Source organism: Tupaia chinensis, unplaced genomic scaffold, assembly GCF_000334495.1.
Source record: "Tupaia chinensis unplaced genomic scaffold, TupChi_1.0 Scaffold147458_1, whole genome shotgun sequence".
Taxonomy (NCBI): Eukaryota; Metazoa; Chordata; class Mammalia; order Scandentia; family Tupaiidae; genus Tupaia; species Tupaia belangeri.
The window spans coordinates 1349882-1377337 of NW_006207309.1; the positions used below are offsets into that span (position 1 = coordinate 1349882).

At 39.8% G+C, this 27456-nt stretch overlaps 1 long non-coding RNA gene across 1 annotated transcript; it reads right to left on the reverse strand.

The window, feature by feature from the left end:
* Positions 1–1033: 1033 nt before the first annotated feature.
* LOC102488844 (uncharacterized) lies at positions 1034–27456 on the reverse strand. Its single transcript, XR_337591.1, has 3 exons — positions 27427–27456; positions 10977–11159; positions 1034–1459 (listed from the first exon to the last, which is right to left on the reverse strand). It is a non-coding gene; the product is annotated as an uncharacterized LOC102488844 (long non-coding RNA).

The window sequence follows — 27456 nt, forward strand, 5'->3', positions numbered from 1 at the left end:
TTTTTTGCAATAGGGCATATGACCTCGCCAGACAGACAGAGAGAGAGATATAGAGACAGAAAGCGAGAAATCACCCCCCTCCCCCCCAGGGAGGATGGTCACGCCGCAATCCCTTCTCCTCCATTCTCATCTTGGGATCTTTGGCACGCACACACACGCGCCCGGTGTGAGTTTTAAGCCACCGGCTCCGGGATGCGAACCTCGATCGACTACATGGGAGTCCAGCAACATAGCCATTACGCTAACTGCTGTTCCCGCCATCCAGATGTTTTAGCATTACTTATTATGGAGACTTGGTTGAGGTGGGACTTTAAAACTTTCATGGACGATTGCATTTTAAGAAAATACTATGCATAGCGTTGATTTTTTTACACCAAAATAAACATTAATTCCATTTTCCACAGACTTTTTGAAGTCACCTAGTATATTTTGTTAGGGAAAAAACCCAACTCAACAAAAATGAAATGATTCCTCATTTGAGTATATTATCTTTCTGGGATTATAATATGCGTTAAAAGCAGATCTCCTGCTGTTATTGACCGTCTAATTGTTTGGTTCCATTTTCTCACTTATAGATCATACCTGCTCTTCAGAAGTCGCATTGCACTTCTTCAAACATGAAGTAATTATAGTATCAGCTAGTCGTTTTAATTTGGTTAATTGTATTGAATGATAGTGGCCAATGGCATAAACTAGATAGATGTTACTTTGGAACAGTCCTCATGGAAGGGAGTGGTAAATAAATAATAGGCTCTCTGTGAATAGATCCTCTTCTATTAACTTCCTTCCCCCATTTTAGATACATCATGAATTCATCCAGCCTTTGCCTTTCTCTTGCTTTGCACATGGCAATGACCTCATTATTTACCCCATCTTTTTCGCTCTTTGAGGGAAATGCTATACCCAAAAAAGTGTTTGTGTGTTTTGTTTTGTTTTGGACAGGCAGTTCTTAAAATAGCAACAATTAAAGAAAAACTGTCCAGAAATGAACATGTTGGACACTTTAAAGCATTATATATGTGTGTTTGGGTATTGTTTACATGTTTATGATCATATATAAGAAATTTTATTTCAGAGAATTCTGGTATTTGAAGAATATCCTGTTACTTTCATCAAACATTATATTCTGTCTATCCTATAATCACAGCAATTTTAATCAATCCAGGGCAAATGTCTACACTCTCAGAAATAAAGGGATCAATAACCAGTATTTTGGTGAGGACAGCATCACAGACTGTGTAGAGAGGAATGACGCTGAGCAGACCACATTAGTGGAACCTTCATTGTAAAGCGTAAAACAGAAACACTGCTCATCACAGAGGAGGCTTCCCTTTTCAAGTGGCCCTTTCTCTTCTGTGCTTTATCTTGTCTTTTGGTGCCACCAACAATGTCCTGTGCCATGTAAATCATCTCTTGTAATAGACCAGTACCTCATCTTCTGGATTCCTGGGGTCATTGCCTGTATGAAGAATAGAAAATGACTCAAGATTACATTTCTTTTTGCAAGAAGGAGATTTTTCTGCTAGATGGACTTGGAGGTTATTAAATAATATCTAGGTGAATGATTGCTAGTGAGTTTTTTTTTTTTTCATAGTGAGATTTTTGCTATAGGGTATGTATGCTAGCAAGAGAGATAGAGAGATAGAAAGCAAGAAATCACCGCCCCACCCACCCCAGGGTGGATGTCCGTACTGCAATCCCTTCTTCTCCATTCTCCTCTTGGGATTTTGGGCATGTATGTACATGGGCCCGGCATGAGATTTTTTTTAAGCCACCAGGTCCGGGACTCAAACCGAACCATGGATGACTATGTGGGAGTCCAGGGACATAACCTTTACACCATCTTCTGGTCCCGCTAGTGAATTTTGAAATAATCTGTAATGGGCTTTTCCCCCTCATTTCTGACTTACATAAATTAAATTCAACACTTTTTGTTATTCAATCCCTTACTTTATTGTCATGAAGGTGGAGGACATAACTTTAAAAGCTTTTTTTGCTTAAACCAGGCCCCTTTCTTTTTTTCTGGCCAGTGGCAACAATTTCTCTCTTCTCTGAAATCCTTTATAAATTGAAACATCAGGCAGAACCAGATGGTGCAGTCTGTGGTGTACTGGACTGCAGTGCTGGAAGCCACATTGCTGACTGAGGGTTCAGATCCCCAAGTTGGCCTGAAAACAAGCTGGGCACATGATTCTGAGGAGTTGGAGGTCTGGGGAAAGGGAATCATAGCGTGATCAGACCCTTTCAAGGGTGCTTTTTCATTCTTTATCTCTCTCTTTTCCATGTGTATGTTGATGCCCTCTGTCATAAATTTTAAATAAAAGTGTGTTTATGTGTACATATATATGTATCTATACACATATGTGTACATGTATATACATGTATAGATGTATATTGTGTACACACACAGATGTGTGTACATGTATATATATCTATAAAATGAACCAGCAGTAATTGTTACTTTTTAGCCTAAGTTTTAGCCAAATTACTGTTGGTGGTGCCGATGATCATGATGATAATTACTAAAGCTATTTTCTTACTATATGACATGTATGCAACTTCTCTTAATTGTCACAATAATCTGATAAAGTAGGTGCTGTTATTTCTGTTTTTTTTTTTTTTTAGGTGAAAAAGAAAAAAAGGAGGTACAGAGAAGTTAAACAATTTGCCCAAATTAAAATAGTGTGCTGAAGTATTCAAATGCAGGTCTATGTAACCTCAGAGCTCATGCTCGTTCTCTGGAAGCTGTGTTGTTTAGCTACATGAGTTGTTTGTGCCAACAACTCATTTTAAAACAGAAGTCCTATTTCTCATTCATCTCCTGTGCAGTTTTCCTTCTTTTATAGAACGTTTTGGTAATTGTTCCCATACAATTTAGCCATGTACCCATCATGGCTATGGATGTATTCTCTTATAGATACCAACATGCCTTTGTATCCTAACCATTCATCTTAAAATAATATGATACTTCTGCTGCCATATTTAAATTGTTATCAAGTGCAGCTATGCATGCTTAAAGCATTTTTGGCTGTTTTATACATAGAAAGTTTCCCTATCTTGTATTTGCATATTTTGCTTTTTTTGTGTAAAAAGTTTTAAGTAGCACGTGCTTATCCCTTTGGAGTCAAATTCCCATTTTAAAGAAACATTCCCTTAAAGTGTCAGTGGTTTATTTCTTTACGTATTTTTCTTTACATGATAAGTTTACATATTTTTCATAAATACTAATATATTTGAGTATTATTATAAAGTTTATCAAACACTTTCTGATTTATTATTATGGTAGTTTATGAAAGTTTCCATGGGTTTGTTTTATTTGTTTGTTATTCTGTCATTGACCAAATTTTTACTAAGGGCCTACTGGGGGATAGAATAGGGCAATGCTAGCAATGTCTTCTACTCATCCACAAATCATCTAATACCTGGAAGTTGGTGGCTATAGAACATATACTGAGAAAGATTTTACCTTTCTGTTGGCTCTTCCGGCATGAGCTGGACCCAGCATACTGGGGAGAGAGTCACTTTTCTAGTTCTCAACGTTTATTGCAGTATTGTGTACTTTTCTTACATCATGCCAATCGGTGTTTGAATTTCTATGTCTTGGTCATTATTTGGTTAATATCTGCTTCCCCCAGAACATGGTAAGTTTCATGAGAACAAGGCCAATGTCTCTGATGCTTCATGTTGTATCCTCAAAGCCCAGAACAAGGCAGGTACACAGCAGAGGTTTAATAATTTGTTATCAAGTAAAGTACAAGATGAATCCTCTTCATGTTTCCAGCCCTTTGTAACTTCTTTTAAATTTTAACTTTTGAAAATTAGAAACTTATGTCACTGGATGCAGTAGAGGTTGTAGACATGTTTGATTTGGCCAGAAAAAATGTTTCACAGACTTCTCAATTGGAATGTTTTGGCATACCTTTGCGGGAGTGTCTGCACTGTACACGTTCTTCACAGCCTCTCCCATACCCTGTGTTTTCACTGAGCCCTCATCCCTTGTTTTCTGTCTGACCTCTGAAGGCATTCCAGTGTTTTTCTTCTGAGATTACAAAGTCTCGAAAAGTTCTTTCTACTTTGAGTAGTCTGTAATTTTAAAGTGATTTTTCCAATGAAGCACACTCGCCCTGCAATTCTAATAACTGTCTCAGCTTAAGCTCTGCAACATAAAACTTCATAAATTGGTTAACCTTGGAAAGTAAATGAATTGATTGCTAAGAAGTACAAGCATGGAATTAGTAGTTACAGAAGGATCTTTTAAAATTCTTAATTCCCTTTACAGACACATCCAGAACCCTTACAAACACAGTTCTATCAAGCTTAGGATAATGCTGGTACTGAATATCCAAAAATGCTCATGGTTCTTAACATCGTGAAATGATAGAGACCATCAAACTGATAATAAAATCCTGTTTAATTCGATATGCCTCAACATTAACCAATGTTAAAGGAAAAATTTGAAGATTAACTTTGCATGTCATCTCTTAGGACAGAACCTGGAAACTTGCAGTCTCTTGAAAAACATTTTCACTTCCTCTGATCATATGTTTCTGAGAGTGTCTGAGGTTATTTTTCTGGAAGTTCTACATACTACCAATGCCAATCTACCATACTTACTTACCAATGTACCATGTGCCTTTTTTATATGGTAACAGTGAAGTTTGATAACTTATATTTATTGACTAGAAAAAGGAATATGTGTATGGTTTCATTTGTGCCTCATACTATTTTAGTGAATAAAAGAGGATAGATCATCTCTATTTTATAGATAAGAAAATTAAGGTTAAAAAAGATGAATTAATGTAACTCTAATCCAAATGCTCTTAAGAGAGAGCACTGTAAATCTAACAGGTCATTAGACTCAGTTCAACACCCTTCAAAACTCCTTTTATGTTTTTTCAAATTTTTAGATTTTTGCCATAGAGCATGTATGCTTACGAGAGAGAGAGACAGAGACAGAGACAGAGACAGAGGCAGACAGAGGCAGAGAAAGTGAGAAATCACCCTCAAGAGGGGGATGGCTACACCACAATCCCTTCTCCTTCATTTTCCTAATGGGATTTTGGGCATGCAGACATGCACACACATCTGGTATGGTTTTCAGGCTTCCAGGTCTGGGACTTAAACTGTGAAGTCTGCCATAGGGATCCAGCACCTAATTAACCGTCATACCACCTGCTGGTCCTTTAACACTCTATGGCACTAATGTATTGATGAGATTGCCTTGAAAGGTCACTGAGTCCTGTGGGCTCATAATACATTAATGGAAGCTCTATGCAGTTAGGCTCAGAACATGGCACATACGGAGGATCAAAGCTTGGATTCTAACGCAGTTGCTACTTTACCACTAACTGTCTGTATGACATCTAGTTGGTCTGAGCTTTTATTTCCTCCTGATAAATTAGGATTATAATCTGTAGTGTGATTAGAGATAATGTTTACATGTCCCTTAGCGCAATGTCCAGAACACGGCATAGACTTAATTGATGATTGCCATTGAGATTTTCTTTCCTATCATTTTTGTCAAACCAATTTCTGTCCTTAAAGTGCTCCGAACATCTCTAAACCAAACTGAAGAGACAAGAAGATGGTTTCAGTCATGACAAGGTCCTGGAGCAGAGCCCAGTGTAACCCAGCGTGGCTTTGATCAGTATGACTCAGAGTCAGATTGAGTGACAGCAAGAATTCAACATGACTCTGTGTGGGCTAACCATTGGCAAGAAAGGCTGAACACAGAAAAGCTTGAAGTTCCATGATAATGTGATTTATTTCCCTCAATTAGCACTTATAGGCCCATAGAGACTGGGTTGGTGAAGTTTGAACTGAGCACCATGTATTTAAAAAGTTATAGTGAAAATAGTTGTTCTCTTCCAAAGCAAAGTTGTCTGTGTTCTAAACACAGAAGAATATTTACTGGTTATTCTTTGTAGATGCATTTATGTGAAATCTTAGTAATATTATTCTTAATGTTCATTTTAGCACATAGTTCTACTGCAAGTATTGACGGTGGCACTGGTACTCTGGAGTACAGTTTTAAAGATCCACTGATTTGAAGATCAGCAGATGGCATGTGGTAGTTACATTGCTGGACTCCTACATGGGTAACTGTGGTTCAAGTCCCAGATCCAGAAGCTTGAGGCTCATGCCAGGCATGCATGTGTGTGTGCCCAGAATCCTGAGAGAAGAATGGAGGAGAAGGGATTGCAGCATGGCATCCCCCAGGGAGTGATTTCTAGCGTTCTGTCTCTCTGTCTCTGTTTGTCTGTCTAGGGAGCACACATGCCTTATAGCAAAAATCTCTAAAAAACTGTGAAAAGATCCACTTATTTGGTTTTAATCCATCAAAAGTAGTTGGGGCAATGTAGCTTTTTAGCTTCCTGAAATGTTTACATGGAAGTTAGTCACTGATAATGGATTTCTATTTGAAAGCCATTTATTCCCAGCTTGAATATTTGCCGTCCAGACTAAGAAGCTATCAGATGTAGAACATAATCTTAGCCTATAAATGCTTTCTGTTAATGACCTTGATACTGTATTTCAAGATGTCTTTTCAAAAGCAGTATGATTGTGGGTGAAAGGCATGATAACAGCCCTGTTAGCCTGTGGAAGAATACATTAATGGTCTTGGTGGAATTCTTGACACTTACGATGATGAGCTGATAATGGAAAGCTTTAGACTAAAAAATACTAGTTTATTTTGAAATGTATTGTGTCGTCCAAGGAAGATCAAGGAGTAATTTGTATATCACAGAATTCACCCTCTCTGCATGTGTGGTAACGGGATTTTTAGTAAGTGTGTAGAACTGTCCAGCTATCCTCATTACCCAGTTTTAGAACATTTCCATCACCCTTCCCCCCAATTACTAGGGGCCAGTTTTACACACACATCTGTATTAGCAGTAACAGCGATGATAATAGCAGGTTGCCATCTACAGAAGTCTCGCTAGGTTCTTATTTGTTCTATAGGCAGATTATTTTTTATAATCGTAATAGTTCTTAAACATAGAGATTTGCTCTACTGAGAGACAACAAAAGTAAAGCAAACTCAGGGAAGTTGCATAATTTGCCTAAGATCACATGATGCTGCCTGTGCTTTTGTCTGCTAGACTGAGAGTTATTTTATGTTTTGGGTACTGTGTAAGCAAACTACATGCTTTATACATTTCTATAACTTTTTAGTTCTTTCTGGATTCTTTTAGCACTAAGATATATCCTTGAACTTAACCCTCCAACATGCCTTTTCTGGTTTCCTAAGAATATTCTGCCAAGGAGTATTAGAAGAGGTCAGCCCAGCCATGGCAATGTGCATTTAACACCGCTGCTCAGCAGATGGAGGCCACATGGGGGGCCAGGCTTCAATTTCTGACCTAACCTAAAGGCTGATGTGGTGGCATCTGCATGTAGTCCCCGCTACTCAGGAGCCTGAGGCAGGAGAACCATAGCATGGCAAGTCTCTGTCTTAAAAAAACAAAACAAAACTACAAACAGAACCAGTTCCATGGCCTGGTGGTTGAGGTAGCAAGATCCCAAATGGCCAACCACATGAGAGTCCCAGACCTGGAGGCTTGAGAAACCTGACAGGCATGTGTGCCCAAAATCCTGAAAGGAAGACTAAGTGGAGGAAAAGAGATTGCAATGTGACCCTGCCCCCTGGGGCATGCTTTCTCCTCTCCCTCTTTCTCTGCCTCTGTTTCTCTTGAATGAGCACACATGCCTTGTGGCAAATACATACATGTATACATGTATGGATACTCAACAAGAAAGCACCACACACATACATGCACACCACAGCTTCCCACACGCTCCACCAAAAAGCACCAAAACGTTACAGATAAGTACCAGTCCTTGAGGTGAATGTGGACTTGATGAAGGAGCTATCTGTGTGAGTGAGGTCAGGACAGGAGAGGCTTGAATTATGAAATAAAGGAATGAACCAGCACACATGACAGAACTGTAGGCCAAATTGATTTTACAAGGTCTGAGCGGAAGGGAGAGGTTTGTTCTTTAGCTGGGACTGGAGTGGTGATTTCATGAAGAAAAGTGGAGGGTTTCGGGCTAGTTCGTGGGCTGGCAGGCAAGGTTGGATGCACGTGGAAGATTGCAAGTTCAGTTCCTCTGCCCACCTGAACATGCTGCGTGGGTGTGCCCATGATTCTGGCTGGTTGGGAAGGCTTTGGGGTCGGCGGGAGGGTTGCAGCATGGGATGTGTGTCTTTCTTTGTCTCTCACTCTCATGACAGAATAAATAGAAAAGATGAAGTTGAGGGTTTCAATAAAATATCTCTTTAGGGTAAAACACCATTTTAAAGGGAGAGTCCTAATGGGCTCCTGCTCCAGTGGGGCTGAAAGCAGAAGAAGAGACTCAGTGGCCTGGCCTCTACTGCAGGTGGTCCTGACCCGTGGGACATAAGTGATTTAGGTGGCTGCCGCTGACTCTGGTTTGTCTCAGTAAAGACCTGAGCTTGTTACCTGGCTGGTGCATTCCCCAGAACCCTTTGCTCTGATGTCAGTCAGTCCTGCCTGGTGCAAAGGCTTCTGGGTAATGAGCCAACTGGGGATGCTGCCAGTACTGTTGCGTCCACAGAAGTGAAATGAGTTGGCACCTTTAGCTTGCTTTCTTATTGTGCAGGTACCAGGAATGAAGTTTCAGTTTAAAAGAATAAAGAATAATCTTACTCTGAGGATTCACCAGGGATTGATAAAAGGGATTTCAAAGACAGGGAACTGTTTCCTGTGTGTGCAGTAAATTGCAGATTCAAGCTTTGGTTACATAAGCGTTTGGAAATCTGAACTGCTATTGGTCAAATTTGGATTTTTTTTCTCAATTAAGTGAAAAATAATGGACAAAAGTGAGTGATATTTGTGAGTGGGAACCCATTTTGATACATATATACACACAAGGCAATGAGGAAGGCAAAATATTGAGGTTGCACCTGTATACATCCCTCGTGTGAGGGATGTATGCAGTGTCATAGAAATGCATGTGATGGAGCGAGATTGTCAAGAACACAGCATAAATGATCATACAGGTCAATCATTATTTTCAGAATCCGGAATGGTGGGGAGAACATAATAGATATGGACAGAGACCATGTGGTTCTCAAAGTGGGATGCCTGGATGCCTGGACTAACAGCATCAGCACCACCTGGGAACTTGTTAGAAATGCAGATCCTCAGATATCACACCAGATTCATTGAGTCAGAAGCCGTCGGCTGAGGCCCAGCAATCTGTATTTTTTTTTGCTATAGGGCGCGTGCGCTCGCCAGACAGAGAGAGACAGAGAGACAGAAAGCGAGAAATCACCCCCCAGGGGGAATGGTCACGCCACAATCCCTTCTCCTCCATTCTCCTCTCGGGATCTTAGGCACGCATGCACACGCGCCTGGCGTGAGTTTTAAGCCATGGGTTTGGGACGCGAACCATGGTCGACTACGTGAGAGTCCAGCGACATAGCTATCATGCTAACTGTTGGTCCCCCAGCAATCTGTATTTTAATAACCTTCTAGGGGATTCTGATATGCTCGAAGGTTTGAAAACCCTTGGAATCATAGGCTGGGAAATTAGAACTAAATATGGCAGAGCTCACCATAAACATTATTAAAGGCAGGTCATCTCAGTGCCCAGAGCAATGGTGCAGGGATTCATCCTTAGACACTGCCCCTGCCTGCTGCCTGCTGGGACTTGGAATGCACCCTCCTATTCAAGGCTTATTTGTCAATTTGTCACTTTCAGGAGACCGTCTCTGCTCACACCAGTTCAAAGTGCTTTCTTTTTTGGGAATACCTATAGTTTTGAATTCTTGTATGTCTAGCATTCTTTTGGTACTTAATATTGATTTTTAAAATAATTATTAGCTATCTATTTATAATTATTAGTTTATATGTTTATTTTTTCATGTACTTATAGGAAGATAACATATATAGTTTTATTTCATTCTCTGTTGTTTAATAGCTGAATGTTGGGGCCAGCAGGTGAGGTGGTGGTTAAAGACGCTGGATTCCCACATAGCCAGCTGCAGTTCAGGTTCTGGACCTGGTAGCTTGCTTTCTCACTTTACCTCTCTCTCTCTGTGTGATCAAACTGGAAAATAATAATAAATAAAGTTAAATAAAATAATTATTTAAAAGTAGTTGAATGTCACAGATTAGGTGGCTTATGAAGAATAGGGATATGTTTTGCCTACAGTTTTGAAGGTCCAAGATCAAGAGCTGCATTTGTTCAGGGTCTTCTATTGGGTCATCATTAAATTAAGGACACATTTCTGCATAGAAAAACAGAAAACTATGTTATGATTTTTCTAATGACCGTTAGTTGTTGGGTACCCTCTGCAGTGTCTGAAGCAGTGCAAGTCATCACAAGGGATAGGGCAAGAGCGGGACATCTGTGGCCATGAGACTGCTCTGGTCTCACCCTCTCTCCCCTTACAAACCCAACATTTAATCATGGGAACCTCACACTGATGACCTCATCTAATTCTAATCACCTCCCAATGGCTTCACCTCTTTATTTTAAATCCGTTTATTTATTTCTCCCTTTTGTGAGGGAGACAGAGAGAGAGAAAGTGAGATGCCCTCCTGGAGTATTTACCTATATGCAGTCCCACCCCGAGCCCCAGCCAGCGAGATCACAGACGTGTATTGTTCAGGATGCACAGAAAACCTCGAGATGCACACCTGGCACCTTCCCATTTGGCCTTAGCACCACAGAGCATTGTGCTACCCCTGCACTCCTGCTGCTGGCACCAGGCTTCACCTGTTAATCCCACTGTTAAACTAAGTTTTCCTTCTCTTAATACTGTCACAACCAATTTCAGTGCATGATTCTTGGGGAGGACACACTTAAGCTATAGCACGTGTCTGTGTGCACACACACACATACACGCCCACAGTCACTCAGGTACTACCTCCTCCTCAAAGACCTTCTCTGAACGGAACTGCAGTCACTTTCCTCTCGCACATTCTCCACTGCATTTACCTTACCTTGGCTTCCTCATAGCTCTTCATTATGTGAAGTTAGACATTTATTTGCTTCTCTTCTTGTCTGTCCACGGAGCTCCATATAAACTCACTTCTGTTGATCCATGTCTCGGGCTGCAGGATAGGGCCTGGCACATGGTTGGCATGTGATGAGCAGCGAGTGATATTTGTCTATCCCGATCTGAGCTGTAAGCCACCAGGAGACAGGGCTTATGTCTCAACCTTGAAGAAGTGCATTATGTCAAGAAACTAGTGTAGTATCTGGGCCATAGGAAGCACTGGAACACTACTATTATTATTTTCCACTCCTTTTCTCTTTCATTATTCCTATAGCCGTCGGTTTCTAATGGTTCTTTACACTGAGTCTGTACTTAGGGCACTTAGGGAGTGGTAAACATAGCTAATGAGACAGAATATTAAAGCAATTTAAAAACAAAATGAAATGTATCAGTGTTCTCCATGTTTTGATTTTATATGAGTTATTTTTAAAAGGAATAATGGTGGGCTTTCATACAAGTAATGTAAGTATTGAAATGTATACTAAATTATTAAAATCTGTTACACAAAGGGCTGGCCTGTGACCTAGTGATTGAAGGAACAGGATGGATCCCACATGGCCAACCAAGGTTCAAATCTCAGCTCTGCTTGGATTTGAAAACACACTGGACACATGTGTATACGTGCCCCAAACCGACCGTTTGGAGAAATGGTGGAGAAGGGATTGTGGCATGCCCATCCTCGATCAGGTGGTGTGCTGTCTCTTCCTTTCTCTCTCTCTGGCTAGTGCGTGTGTACTTTGGGAAATTAAAAAAAAAAAACAATCTGTAATGTAAAGTAGGTTTATAATTCTTACCTTTGTGTTCCAATATACTTGGAAATTCAGATTGTTTTCCCCATACTTTTGAAAGGTCATGAATATTACACATAGAATGAAATCTATAACATTCCTTGGATGTCTGGAGCTGCACGCCATAAACACATATGTGTGCATTTCTAAGCAAAACACGTGAGTATTTACCTAAATAGGAAAAACAAAGCCTACAGCAAATCTGGTCAATTCAAGTTGCGTTCAGTTCACATGAGTTTCCTATAAACTTACGAAACTTTGTTTTTAGAGATTTGATTTTAAGTATATAAATAAAGGTTTATGAACAAGTATATTCTCTATAAGGAGAACTAACATTTACATTTCAGATTCTTTTCTTCTTCAGAAGCTACATGGGTCTACAATTAATGTTGGAAATACTTGAAACTCAGAGATATTACACTGCTTGATCAAAAACAGCACTATATGCAAATTAAATCTGAATTTGAACTCAGATGTGGATGAATTCACACTCCTTATTCTTGGCTACAAAACATTGTCATTTAGAATAATGTCAGAGATTTAATAAAAAGGTCTATCATGGCTGCTAAGTGACCTCCTTCCTTGCAATTAATAACTAAGAGGTTCAAAGAGTTGGAGTCTATAGTAAGGGGCACACCCCAGATCAAGGTCTCTCTCTTTTTTTCTAAGAGAGATTTTTGTTATCGGGCATGCACACTTGCTGGAGGGGGAGGGGGGAAGGCAGACAGAAAGTGAGAAATCACCCCCCCAGAGGGGATGGCCGCACCACAATCCCTTCTCCATTCTTCTCTTAGGATCTTGAGCATTTATGTACACGTGCCCAACATGAGTTTGAAGCCGCTGGGTCTGGGACCCAAACAGTGGTTGACTACGTGGGAGTCTAGCTATGTACCCATTATGCCATCTGCTGGTCCCCCCAGGTCTCTTAATACCTAGATGTGTGCCCTCTTATTTCCCATGTTACTTTCTAGTTTCTTAGATGTTTCTAACTTATTTTTCTTGGAAATCATGGTCGTTGCTCATGTCAAGGCAGTTTTCTAATAGCTTCTGTCTTCTATATCTGCTCCCCCAATTTTTTAAATTTTATTTTACTTTTTATTTTTTTGGAGAGGTTTTTGCTATAGGGCGCATGCGCTTGCCAGACAGACAGAGAGAGACGGAGAGACAGAAAGCGAGAAATCACCCCCCAGGGGGACTGACCATGCCACAATCCCTTCTCCTTCATTCTCCTCTCTGGATCTTGGGCACGCACGCACATGCGTCCGGCGTGAGTTTTAAGCCATCAGGTTCGGGATGCGAACTGTGGTCGACTATATGGGAGTCCAGCGGCATAGCCATTACGCTAACTACTGGTCCCGCTCCCCAAATATTTTGATCAAGCATTTTAGCTCTCTGTATTTTTGTAATCAGATACCTAAGTGCTGGTAACATGCACTTTCCCAGGTTCAAGCCAGGGACTTTCTTTACTTGGGTACAGTTAGAGAATTGTAATTCCCTGTTCCCTTAGTTTCCTTTAAGAGTAAAATACGCAAATTCATTTAAAAATTAATAGCCCCAGTCTTATTTGTGCCTTATTCACTGAGAGAAACCTTAGAGTTAACTGCAATTTCAGTTGTTTTCAGCACAACTTCAAGGGAATTCTTTGATAGCAGTCAACCCGTGCCTGGTTTTGCTGTGTGAAGACAAACCTGTGTCTTAGAGCAGTGTGCTACTCGGGGAACTGCATTCGGAATCAAAGCCAATTACCTTGCTGTCTGCCTGAGCAGCACTTTACAGGTTTACCCAGCTTCCCAACAAGATTTGTCAGTATGAGATTTTTGTAAATCAGAGGTTTGAAGCGTACTAGAGAAATTCACATTTAATGTAGAAATGGGATTCTTCATTTCATTGAACGGAACCAATTCAGGAAAAAAGAAATCAAGGGCTTTTGGCAGACTAAAAGGATCTTGAAAACTTTCACTGTATTGTTTTTACCTTTGTGTGGGTGTGTATTTGTTTGTTTTCCAGAGATAGACTTGTAATGTTTTAATTGTGGAGGATTTTATGCTTTGTTGATGCCTGAGTTTATATGTTACCTACTTCTTTAAAGGGTAGGAGTGTACTCTAATTACATAAGAATTAAACGTAGGCACTATGTCATTTTTTTAAAATAAATTGAGATAAATACAAATCAGCTACAACAACTTGAGGGGGAGAGTGTCAGAGGGAGAGAGGAGGAGAGGGAAGGGAAGAAAGGAAAGATGAGGAATGTGAGCAGATCCAGGGCTCTGTGTGATGAGCTCCTTATCCCCCAGCTCTCTAATCACTGAAGGTAAAGAAATTCACCCTTATGTTGCATTTGTCCACAGGCCGAAGACTGAGCTGTGCTTAGACCCTGTGAATCATTTCTGGGGCCACAGCCCAGGTGATGTTACCACTGGTCCTAGAAACGAGCCAGTAGAGCATGGTCTTTTTTTTTTTTTTATTTTGAGAGGTTTTCGCTATAGGCCGCGTGCACTCACCAGACAGAGAGAGAGAGAGAGAGACAGAAAGTGAGAAATCACCCCCCAGGGGGGATAGTCACGCCGCAATCCCTTCTCCTCCATTCTCCTCTCAGGATCTTGGGCACGCATGCACATGCGCCCGGCGTGAGTTTTAAGCCACCGGGTCCGGGACACGAACCGCGGTCGACTACGTGGGAGTCCAGCGACATAGCCATTACGCTAACCGCTAACTGCTGGTTCCCAGCATGGTCTTTCATACTGGATGCTGAGTTGGAGCCTGAGTTCATGTTGGAGTCTTGCCTCCATTTGTGTCCTTGGTCTCTCTGCACCTTGGGGGTCTCATCTATACCACGGGAGGCATCGTCATGTACCGTGTAAGAATGTCGGCTTTGAAAGCAGACCTTGTGGTTGGAATCGTAGGTCTGCCAGTTTCATGCTGTGTGACTTTTAGGCAAGTTGCAAGTTGCTTAACTTCTCAGTCAGGAGAAGTACGTTTTCTTCCAGAGTTCACTTTGTGGTGCTTTGTGACACATACCGTGTGCTCCTGTAAAACACTGCCTGAAGTGTCACATGGCTTGGCCTCTTTTCCTGGATAGAAATTCCTTAGTGATTTTCTTTTTTTTATTTTTTATTTTGGAGAGGATTTTTTCGCTATAGGGCTCGTGCGTGCACCAGACAGACAGAGAGAGACATAGAAAGCAAGAAATCACCCCCCCGGAGGATGGTCACACCGCAATCCCTTCTCCTCCATTCTCCTCTTGGGATCTTAGGCACACATGCACATGCGCCCAGCGTGAGTTTTAAGCCACCGGATCTGGGGCGTGAACCGCGGTCAACTACATGGGAGTCCAGCGACATAGCCATTACGCTAACTGCTGGTTCCCCCTTTGTGAATTTCTTACACAGGTGTCCTTGTCTCAGGTCTTCTCTTACAGATGCTGACTCAAGGGAGCTCCTCCCTGAGGCCCACCCCATGTCTGAGCTTCATACCCACTTAAATTCCCACTCGTAAGGATGCTCATCTTGGAGTGAGGGTCAGGGATGGGAAAAGGATTGGAGAAGTTATTTTTATATATGAGATGTTCGGACAAAAACCACCCATTTAAAAATGTGATGTGTTTGTAAGTGGTTATACTAAACCAGCTTTGCCCTAGATGCTGGCATTCAAGACTAAAATGAAAATAAAAGAATCTATTTTAATAACTAACATTGTAACAATGTCAGTCTCTGGTTTTTAATCCATAGTTTTAGTTACATAAATGTTAAGTAGGTGTTTGTAGACTCCCTTGGGATTCTGGTTATAATTTATGCTCCTTGTCCTCTGGGAAAATGTGTTCCTACCTCCAAATACTTGACTTGGAGGAAATAGCTTAGTAATACAGTTGAGATGGATGACCTATATTAAGGAATTTTTGTTAACCCAGCACTTAGTGCGATAACGTCAGTGAGGAATTCATTTACATTGCCAACACTTACGAGCCCCCTGTGTTCCAGGCACTCTGCTAGATACTGCGGATAAAGATATGGTCATGGGCATTTGTTCTTTACTTGAAGCGTGTAGGATATTTTCCTATTTCAATACAAAGTTTTATGCCTTCAGTTCTTGGATTATATTGTTTATGTTTTCAATTTGCCGTGGGGTACATATACTAAGAGATGAGAGTGGGGAGTGAAAACGTAACCTCTCTCCCATGAGGGGATGGCCACACTGCAGTCCTTTCTCCTGGTGTGTTCTCAAGCCAGTGGGTCTGGGACTCAAATCATGCAGTTTGCCATGTGGGATCCAGATGCCTTAAGCACCATGCCAGTGGCTGGTGCTATTGTGTGTGTTTGTATGTGTTTAACATGTTTGACTGGTAAAAACGGAAATAGGCATTAAGGAAGGCAAATTAGAAAATGTCAAGTCTAGCCTCAAAAGAGATGCTGTAGTCCTGTGAAAATCTTAAGGAAGTATTCTGGAAAACTTTGAAAATATCTGATGTATCAAATTAGGCAATGAATTAAGCCACTCAAGTGAGTTTCATGAGATCAATTTCCTCTTCTGGGCTCTGCTGAATCTGCATTTTGCAGTCCGAATTCTGCAATTTCTCAAATATGTCAAACTGAGTGAAGTATAAATCCCTGGTTGGTTATAGAATAGCAAGGTGGTTGCAACTGTTACAATATTGACTGTCAGTAAGTGTGGCCCTTCCTTAATTTGTATTTTTCTTTTGTTCTCTTTTTTTTTGGGGGGGGGGTTTAGAGGTTTCTACCTTAGGGCACATGCGCTCACTAGAAGGAGTGAGAGGCAGAGAGATAAAGAGTGAGAAATCACACCCTCCCTGCCCCCACCAAAATGGCCATGAGAAAATCCTTTCTTATTTTTTCTCTTGGGATTTTGGACATGCATGTACACACATGCACCTGTCATGAGTTTCAAGCTGCTGGGTCTGGGCCTCAAACCATGGCTAGTCATGTGTAGGAGTCAGCAATGTAACCATTATGCCATCTGCTGGTCCCATCTTGTCTCATCTTTTGAGACCTTCATATGAGGAGACATCAAGAAGTTAGTGGAAACATGGAATTGGAAGAGAAGTTTATGTTGATGCAAACATTTTTGAAATCTATGTGTAGTTTTTTCATAATACATGTTTTCCACAAACTTTTTGAAGACTTATGGTATTCTATTTTCAGAAGCTAAAATCCTATAATTTTAGTATACTACCTGATTTCTAGTTAAAGATGAAAGATTAAAAAGGGACCAGCAGATAGTGTAATGGCTACATCACTGTACTCCCATGGAGTCGACCATAGTTCGAGTCCCAGACCCAATGGCTTAAACTCATGCTGGGCGTGTGTGCATGCATGCTCAAGATCTCAAGAGGAGAACGGAGGAGAAGGGATTGCGGCATGGCCATCCCCCCGGGGGGTGATTTCTTACTTTCTGTCTCTCTGTCTCTCTCTGTCTTTCTGGAGAGCACATGTGCCCTATAGCAAAAACCTCTTCCAAAAAATGAATAAATAAAATAAAAAGATGAAAAAAGGTGCATATGTTAATATTTGTACTTTCTCTGAAAGCATCGCTGAAACAATGGTGAGAGCATATATGTATATATTATTCTATGAGGATAAAGAAAATATAATTAGATATCACAGAACACTTTAGAAGCTAATAGGAATATCACTGAAACAAAGGTGAAAGAATACATAGATAGATAGATAGATAGATAGATAGATAGATAGATAGATAGATATACATATATATCTATATCTATATATATAGATATAGATATATACTTAGGAGGAGAGTGGAGGATAAGGGTTATGGAGTGGCCATCCTTCCTGGGTGATTTCTCACATTCCCTCTCACTGTCTCTCTCAGTCTCTCTCCAATGAACCCATATTTGCCAGGTCTCCCTCCCCCCTCTCTCTCTATATATTTACATATATATATTAAATTAAGTGCTCAATTCTATAAGGATAAAGAAAATAGGATTAGATATCAAAGAATGTTTTAGAAGCTAAAAGAGATGGGAAAGAAACTCCAGATTTATCAGACCAAAGAAAACTGAAATTGCTTAGTGGCAGTTGGTTGTTCATTGGTTGATTTTAGAAGGTGAAGGGATTGGGGGCACTAGTTACCTCTAGGTCGGGGTATGTGAGGTGCTAAAAAGAGATGAGTGAGTTAAAATGCGTTTCAAAAATAGTAAGACCAGGGCCAACAGGTGACTTGGTGGTTAAAGCACTGGCAGACCACAGATCAAGTCTTGGACCTGGCAGCTTAAAATTCATGCCAGGCATGTGTGCATGCATGCCAAAAATCTTAGGAGGAGATTGGTGGAAAAGGGATTGTGAATTGGCCATCCTCTGTGGATGAGTGATTTCTCACTTTTCCTTTCACTGTCTCTCTCCAATGAACCCGTGTGACCTATGGCAAAAACCTAGAAAACAATAATAATAATAATAAAAATGAGTAAGACCGTCAGATCCCGTCTCTGACTTTGCAAAATGCAGCATCTTCCCAGTGATATTCTGTCAGGTGGCAATTGTTGAATCACCAGCTCTCAAAGACAAACAAACAAAGTTGCACTTTATAGTGTCTGCCAGTTTATATGTGTCAATACTGCTACCAGGGCCACTTCACGGTACCTGAGGCATCATGAACACAGAGCTGGGGAGAGACGTGAATAGTACGCCTTTATGTCGTATTACCCCTATGCAAATACAATATGTAAAGAATCTCAACAGCTTAGGTAAGAGTACAGTAACTAGTACATAACTATATTTTTGTATTTATTCTCTCTGTTTTAGTATAAATTTAATTGTAAATATATTTATATAATTTATTTTTAATAGGGACTGCATTTGTTTTTGTATTTATTCCCTTTGTTTTAGTATAAATTTAATTGTAAATATATAATTTATTTTTAATAGGGACTGCATTTAAGAACCAGCATGCTAATTTCTATAGATTTAATATTCCGCTCTTGTGAACCGGGACAAATGGACTCCTGGAAACCTCCCCAGTACCCCCTTCCCCATGCTGGCAGAAAATGGGCTGTTTATTTTGGATAGGTGTTTGTTTTTTGTTTTTGTTTTTAAGACAGGGTCTCCCTGTGTCATAATTCTCCTGCCTTACTCTCCCATCTGGGGCTGAGACATGTGTCAACATACTCAGTTCTTCTTTAGACAGGGCCTCACTTTGTTGCTCAGCCTCAAGCTTGAGATCTTCCTGCCTTAACCACCCCAAGTCTCTGGAACTGCAAACCCACAGCACCATGTCTCCCAGATAATCCCGTGGAGCTCAGCCTCTTAGTCGGCCCTGTGGCTGGACCTGCATGTTGGAAATAAAGGGTCTCTGGACTGTGGGAAAAGCAGCAGAGTTAAAGTCAGGGATGCTGAATCTAAAACAGCAGACTTAAATGGAAGTCCGCAACCCAATTTAGAAACGGCTGTCTTTTATTGCCCACCCAGCTGCTAATACATTAGTAGTCAGATATGTTCCCCCCAGGTAGGAGACTGAAAGCTTCTTTGCTGGAAAAATGGACCAGCTGAATTTACAGGGAGGGAAACAAACTACAGATATACATGTCGAGAGACCAGCAGGTGGGGTGGTGGTTAAGGTGTTGGTGATAAAGGTGCTGAGCAACCATGGTTCGAGTCCTGGACCTGGTGACTTTCTCTCTCTCTCTCTCTCTTGCATGTGCCCTCCAGTAAAATTAAATAATAATAATAATAAGTAAAATTAAATAAATATTTCTAAGAAAAAACAGACATTGAGATTCCTCATAAGAAAAGCACCAGACAGACCATCCCGTGGCAAGGAATAAAGTTGCCAACTCCTGTCCTTATATATGAATGAACTCCTAGTCAGCATTTTTTTGTGTGTGAGGGAGAGATTTTTGCTATAGAGCACATGCACTATCTGGAGAGACTGAGACAAAGAGGTAGAAAGTGGGAAATCACGCCCAGAGGGGATGGCCACACTGGAATCCCTTCTCTATTTTTTCAGGATTTTGGGCACTGATGCACTTGAACCCAACATGAGTTTGAAGTCACCAGGTCCGGGACTTGAACAGTGGTCGACTAAGTGGGAGTCGAGCGATGTAACCACTATACCATCTGCTGGTCCCCCTAGTCAGCATCCTTAAGGGCCTAAAGTTAAGTATCAGCCAGAGTTCCCAAGATATTTGAGATAAGCATATAATGTGAAAAAGAAACACACACATGACAGAAAAAGCTATCTGGAGACAACAAACCGAAGGAAGAGGGAAAATTTAAAAGAAGATAACTGCTTAAAGAGGAAGAGAAGTTGGTAGAGCATGAATACAGCTCTCAGAGATGCACTGAGTATTTCAGCTCACAGAAAACATCAACTAAGAGTTGGAATTGAGACAGTCTTGTAGAAAACTGAACAAATGGCAAAGAATTGCAAAGTAAGGAAAGTTTACAAAATTAGAGGACCCATCTAGGAGGTCTAACAGACAAAAAGAAGATCCATGGGAGAGAATATTTAAAGAAAAATTTAAGAAGACTTTGCAAAATTGAAGAATATGTGCTTACAGATTGTAAAGACCCATTAAGAGCCCAGCCTGGTGGTGAATTAGAACCTCTGATGAAGGTATTTGATCATGAGATTTTGGGATACTGGGTAGGCCTCAAGGAGAAATAGATTTCTACTCAAAGGATCAAGAAGCAGAATGGCTTATATTTCTTTGAGCTATAAGAAGTCGAATCGTGTTTTCAAAATTGTAAGAAAGAAAATAATTACCTCAAATAGAATTTTGAAATGAGTAAAATCTTAGATTGTAATGATAGATCAAAGATATTTCAGATAGTCAAGGACTCAACATTTTTAACTCCCATATGGCCTTTTTCTGGAGGGGAAAGAGATCTGTTTCACCCATAAAGAGGGAAGAGATAAAGAAAGTTGGGTCTGGGGGAGGAAGACAAGAGTGAGGTGACAGAAATTCCCAGATGGGTAGGGAGGCCTCATCAATGAAGTGGGACTTCAAGAACTTCTGATCCTGACTGAAGCAGGGTCAATATTTTGGGGAGTGATTTCATGGAGATGGACTTGATAGCATACTGAATCTATTTTGACCAGAGAGTTGCACATGTGCTGTAAGTACCTATAAAACTAATCACTAAAAAGGAAATGAATATAAAAACAAAAGCTGTTAACAATCCAAAAAATAATAATGCAGTTCAGAAAAAGGCATCTATTCATGATGTACTACGTGGATCAGTTATAAAGAGCATTCACATAGTCATTATAAGGTAAGCATTCAATAATGCCCTGACCAAACTTAATATTTTATAGTATTAGGAGGAAGAGATAGTTGGGAGTAGTGTAGTGTGTGCATGTGTGTGTGTGTGTGTGTGTGTGTGTGTGTGTATGTGTAGTGGGGAAGAGAAAAGACAGCCAAATCATTTTCTTTCATAGTCAGAAGCGAATAATTCCTGAACAAAAAATGAAAAGTAGCAATATAAGAATATCAGTTTGGTATGTGGAAGATGGAAAAAAAATGTAAAAAGTCTTTAAAATTGGTTGTTTCTAGTTCACAGAACTTGAGTCCAGAGTAGTTACTGCTGTTGTAACAAGCCTTGTGTAATCGTTTAACTCTTTAAATCATCTCCATTTGTAACTGCTAAAAATAAGAACCAAATTACAATATATTGTGGTTCTGAAGGGCATTGACTAGCAAAATAACGAGGATCAGGAGGTAGTTGTGAGTAGGATGGGACACTGAGAGCGAGTGGAAGCCTCAGAACATACTCGCGATGCTTCTGAATAAAGCTGTACTCTTCTCTTTGAAAAGAACTTGTGTTTTACTTAATTAAGATTTATTTGATGGTAATTTATGGATAAATTCGAAAAATGTTTTGGAGTGAATAGAGATGTTGCAAAAAGGATATGTACAATGGGATCCCATTTGTGTAAAATCTCTAAACATAAAATGATACTATGTATTGGTTATGAATACATGCAGTCAGATTATAAAAATTTCCATCAAAATGAGCTCCGATTTCAGATATGTGCTATGATGTGATGAGAAATGAAAGTAATAGGTATGGGAGATAAGGCTTTCACTGTATCAAATTAGAACCTCTAGCCAGACTTAATCAGGAAAGGAGACGACTCAAATGATCAATGTCAGGAATGAGAGACGTTTTACAGATGCTAAAGATAATAGGGATAATAATGAAGTTTTTTTAAAATTAGGTTATGCCGATAAATTAAACAACTTTATATGACATCGACTACTTAAAAGAAAAACTCACTCAAGGAAAACCAAAACCAAAAACACCTAACCTGAACAGCGGGATATCTTTTGGGTTGAGAAATTAAATTTATACTTAATTTTCTCCCCATAAAAGAAACGATAGGCTCAGAGGCTTCACTGATGCCTTCTACCAAATATTGAAGGATGAAACAAATGCCTATTTTCTACAGACTCTTGCAGAAGACTGAAAAGAGGCCCAGGGGTGAGCTGTGATACCCGGTGAAGCTGAACCACATGGGAGGGGGAGTCAGGTTTGTGTCTGGAATCCTCTCTCAGTAGCCAGGCTTGCCCTTGCCCATGGTATGAGACTAGTTGAAGCTGACTGTCTCTGTCTCTTTCTCTCTCTCATGCATATGCACATGCACTCATGGAATAGATAGATAGCCTTCTGGGGCCAGCAGGTGGTGTGCTGGATAGGACCCTGGACTCCCACATGACTGACTGTGGCTTGACCTGGTGACTTGCTTTCTCACTTTCCCTCTCTCATTCCATCTCTCTCTGGTGAGTGCACCTGCCTGGTAGGAAATTAAAAATCATAATGATGATAAATAAAATTAAGTAAATATATATTTTTTAAAATAGCCTTTTAAAAAAAAAGCGAAAGGATGGGATACTTTCCAACTCAGTTTAAGAGATTAACATTGCCTGATATAAAATGAGAACGAGGCGTTAGAAGGAAAGAAACTACAATGTCATTTGTGAACATAAATATAAAACTTCTGAATGAAATTTTAGCAAATGGAAGCTAACAAAATATAAAATGGATCATTCATTATGATAAACTAGTGTTTATCCCATGAATATATGACTGATTTAACATTTGAAAGTAAATCAGTGTAACTCCCCAAAATAACACATTTAAGAAAACCCCTGAAACACAATTCTGTGTGATCATCTTAATAGGTATAGAAAAACCACTGCACAAAACCCAGTATTCATTTCTGATAAAAGCCCTCAGCGGGAATAGATGGGATAGATGGAAACTCCCTTGACCTGATAAAGGGCAGTTACGAAAACCTCACAGCTAATTTCAGTCTTAATGGTAAAAGACTGAATATGTTCTTCCTTCGATCCGAAGCAAGATGAGGATGCCTCTTTCTGGCTTGACCTGGTGACTTGCTTTCTCACTTTCCCTCTCTCATTCCATCTCTCTCTGGTGAGTGCACCTGCCTGGTAGGAAATTAAAAATCATAATGATGATAAATAAAATTAAGTAAATATATATTTTTTAAAATAGCCTTTTAAAAAAAAAGCGAAAGGATGGGATACTTTCCAACTCAGTTTAAGAGATTAACATTGCCTGATATAAAATGAGAACGAGGCGTTAGAAGGAAAGAAACTACAATGTCATTTGTGAACATAAATATAAAACTTCTGAATGAAATTTTAGCAAATGGAAGCTAACAAAATATAAAATGGATCATTCATTATGATAAACTAGTGTTTATCCCATGAATATATGACTGATTTAACATTTGAAAGTAAATCAGTGTAACTCCCCAAAATAACACATTTAAGAAAACCCCTGAAACACAATTCTGTGTGATCATCTTAATAGGTATAGAAAAACCACTGCACAAAACCCAGTATTCATTTCTGATAAAAGCCCTCAGCGGGAATAGATGGGATAGATGGAAACTCCCTTGACCTGATAAAGGGCAGTTACGAAAACCTCACAGCTAATTTCAGTCTTAATGGTAAAAGACTGAATATGTTCTTCCTTCGATCCGAAGCAAGATGAGGATGCCTCTTTCTGCTTCTATTCAACATTATATTGAAAATTCTAGCTAGCATGGTAGGCAAGGGGCAAAGAAAGGTACCCAGATTGGAAAAAAATGAAGTATAAATGACTTTCTTTGCAAGCAATATCATCTGTAGAAAATCTGATGGAATATACAGGAAACCTACATGAGCTAAGAAATGTTAAGTGAGTTATAGACTACAACACCAACATACACAATATCTTGCATAACTATATGTACGATAGAAATTGAAACGGCGTCAGCAGTTAGCCTGCTGGTTAAGGTACTAGGATTCCCACATGGTGAAGTGCAACTCGAGTCCTAGGCCCAATGGCTTGAAAATCACTCCAAGCATGTGTGTACATGCCTAAAATCCAAGAAGAGAATGGAGGAGAAGGGGTTTCAGTGTGAGCATCTTTTCTGAGGGGGTGACTTCTCACTTTACCTCTCTCTGTCTCTGGTGAGTATACACACCCTGTAGCAAAAACCTTAAAAAAAAGAAATTGACATAAGAATATCTGTATAATATCAAATATCATAAAAATATGAAACACTAAAGAATAAATATGGCCAAAGATGAGAAAGACGTGTGTACTGAAAACTGCAAACCATGGCTGAGATAAAACTAAGTGGAGATTTATAATTAGCTCACACATCATTCATAACATCATTGTCAGTTTCACAAATTGATCTCAAGTTTTAAGACAATCACAAAAACAAATCCCAGTAGTGATATTTGAAAAAGTTGATAAAATGATTCTAAAGTTCACACAGAAATGCAAAGAACCACAGAATAAGCAATTAAATAATAAGAAGATAAATAAAAATGAAAACAGAAAGGAGAGCAAAGTTGGAGGTCCTACACTATTTAGGGTTTCAAGGCAGTATGGTGCTGGCATAAATATAGACAAATTGGAAAAACAGAACAAGATGGAGAGGTCAGAACCCACAACCCCCGCCACTCACACACATATGGACAAATACTTTTTGGCAAAAATACGAAGGCAGTCCAGTGGAAAAGGGAGGCACTTTTCTATAAGGGGTGCTGGAATGATTGGATATCTATTTACAAAAGCATGATCCATAATGCAGGATCAAAATGGGTCAGAGTGTTAAATGTAAAAATCGAAAACTGTACATTTTAGAAGAATATATGAGAGAAAAACTTTGTGTCCTTGGGTTAGAGCAAGCAAAGATTTCTTAGTTGTGAAACCAAAAGGTTAGTCTCCAAAAGGGCAAATTGATAAATTGGACTTTATCAAATTAAAATTTCTTTATTTAAAAGTGAATAAGGAGACATAACAGACTAGGAGCATTTATTTACAAATAATACATCTGGTAAAGGAATATATACAGAATGTAAAAAGAACCTCAAAATTTAAAAATGTGGGAATAACTCAAGAGAAACTGGCAAAACTTAAACAGACCTTTCACCAAAGTGGATATATGGAAGGCAAGTTATAAACAAATGCTAAGCATCATTAATCAGTAATTAGGAAAAGGCAATTTAAAACCATAATGTAGTGGGATGAACAAATACTGTGATGGTTTAGATGCTGGACTCCCACATGACCAACTGCAGTTTGAGTTCTGGACTCAGTGACTTGAAAATCAGGCCCGACACGTGTGTGTGCATGCCCAAAATCCTGAGAGAAGAATGAAGGAGAAGGGATTAGAGTGTGCCTATACCCCCTGAAGGGTGATTTCTCACTTTCTCTCCATCTCTTTCTCTCTCGGATGAGCACATGCGCCCTATGGCAAAATATATATATATATATTTAAATCCATAATGTCATAACACTCCATTACTTGTTAATATTGAAAGACTGATCCTGAGAAGTGGGAAGAAACTAAAATTTATACATTGATGACAGGAATATAAAGTACTACAACCGCCATGAAAAGCATCTTGATAGTTTTAAAAATTGTTAAATGTACATCTACCAGGAACCAGCAGATGGCATGATGGTTATGTCACTGGACTCCCATGTAGTCGACTATGGTTTGAGTTCTGGACCTGGTGGCTTGAAACTCATGCTGGGTGTGTGTACGTGTGTGCCCAAAATCCCAAGAGGAAACTAGAGGAGAAGAGATTGTGGTGTGGCCACCCCCTTGTTTTCTGTCAATCTCTGTCTCTCTGGTGAGCACATGCTCCGTATTGCAAAAACCTCTCGAAAAACAAAAACAAAAACACCATACATCTAACATATGATTCATCCAGTCTACTCCTAAGTTTTTGCCAAGAGAAAAGAATCAGGCTAAATGAAGAATGAGTTATGGAAGAAAGGATGATACTGAAAGCCACGAGCCTAAGTGCAGGATCCATTTAAGAGATGAGTACAGCTTTGAGTCAGATGATAGCTAGGTGAATGGAAGAAATGGACTGTTATAGGACAGTACATACATGTAAAGGGAGTTTATCTCCATAGCGAACCCTGTAACTGTATTTGGGAGAGTATGCAGAAAAGTGAGAACTTCGTCATCTCGGTGTAGGATTTGCAAGTATTCTTCCACTCTAAGGAAAGGTGTACAGATGAAGCCATATGGTGCTTTGGAGGATTATGGATATTTCAGTTCCGATGAAGTACAGAGTTGAGAAAGGTGAGAAGTGGAAAGGTTTGAAATGTAGAACTGAACCCAATTGTGAAGCGTTCTACTTGTCACTAAAGGATTTATGACTTTTAAGTCAAGGTGAAGAACCATTGAATAGTTTTATCAGTGAAGTTACCTAGTTGATTTTTGGAGGAGATTAATCTAAAGCTGTCTGTGAAATGGTTTGAAATTTGGAAGATGTTTAAGGTAGGGAGACTAGACACAGAAAGTCAGTGAACTTAACTTGGAACTGTTGAAATTAGGGATGGAGAGATGATTGATGCAAAAGGAATTGTGTCTTGAACCTGTTGACTGACACTGACTGATGGGTAGATGAGGAGAGTCTTCAGAGTTGGGCAAATGGCAGGAGGCAGGGTACTTGTAACACTATCTGAAATCCAGTAATTTTGTGCATGTGTAAGGGCCTTGACTTTCCACTAAATTATTTGTTTGATTTTGGAACTCAAACCGTGGAGGACTACGTGACAGTCCAACAACGTAAACATTACGCCATCTGCTGGTCCCAACACCTGGCATGTTTTAAGTTGCCAGGTCCAGGACTCGAACTGCAGATGACTACGTGGGAGTGTAGCAAGATAACCATTACCCCATCTGCTGGTCCCAATTTCTGAATGTATTTTTAAAAGAGATATTTACAGTGTTCTCAAATGTAGGCAGAGCATGAAGAATCTGAAGGTCGAAGGTAATACTTTTTTTTCCCCAAAGATAGAAAACTGAGCCCAGAAAAGCGTCCAGTTCCTTTTTTCTCCTAAATTGAACTTCTTATGAAGCCACCCTGTGTGTCAGAAATGAGCAGTACAGGTGTTATTTTCTCTTGCCATGCTGTCTACCTCCTACAGAGCCAAACTGGATTGTTGTGGTTTTCTTTATTTTGTGCTAAAAGCTTTGTTGTGTGGTTGCAGTGTAAGGCAGGAAATAGGTTAAGTATATTAGTGTATGTGTTTCATGTGTAAAACGAGTAAAGGGCTTTTCCTTCTTAGTTCCTGATCATGTCTTCCTTACCTTTCCTGAGTGCCAGGGTTCTGGTGGTGG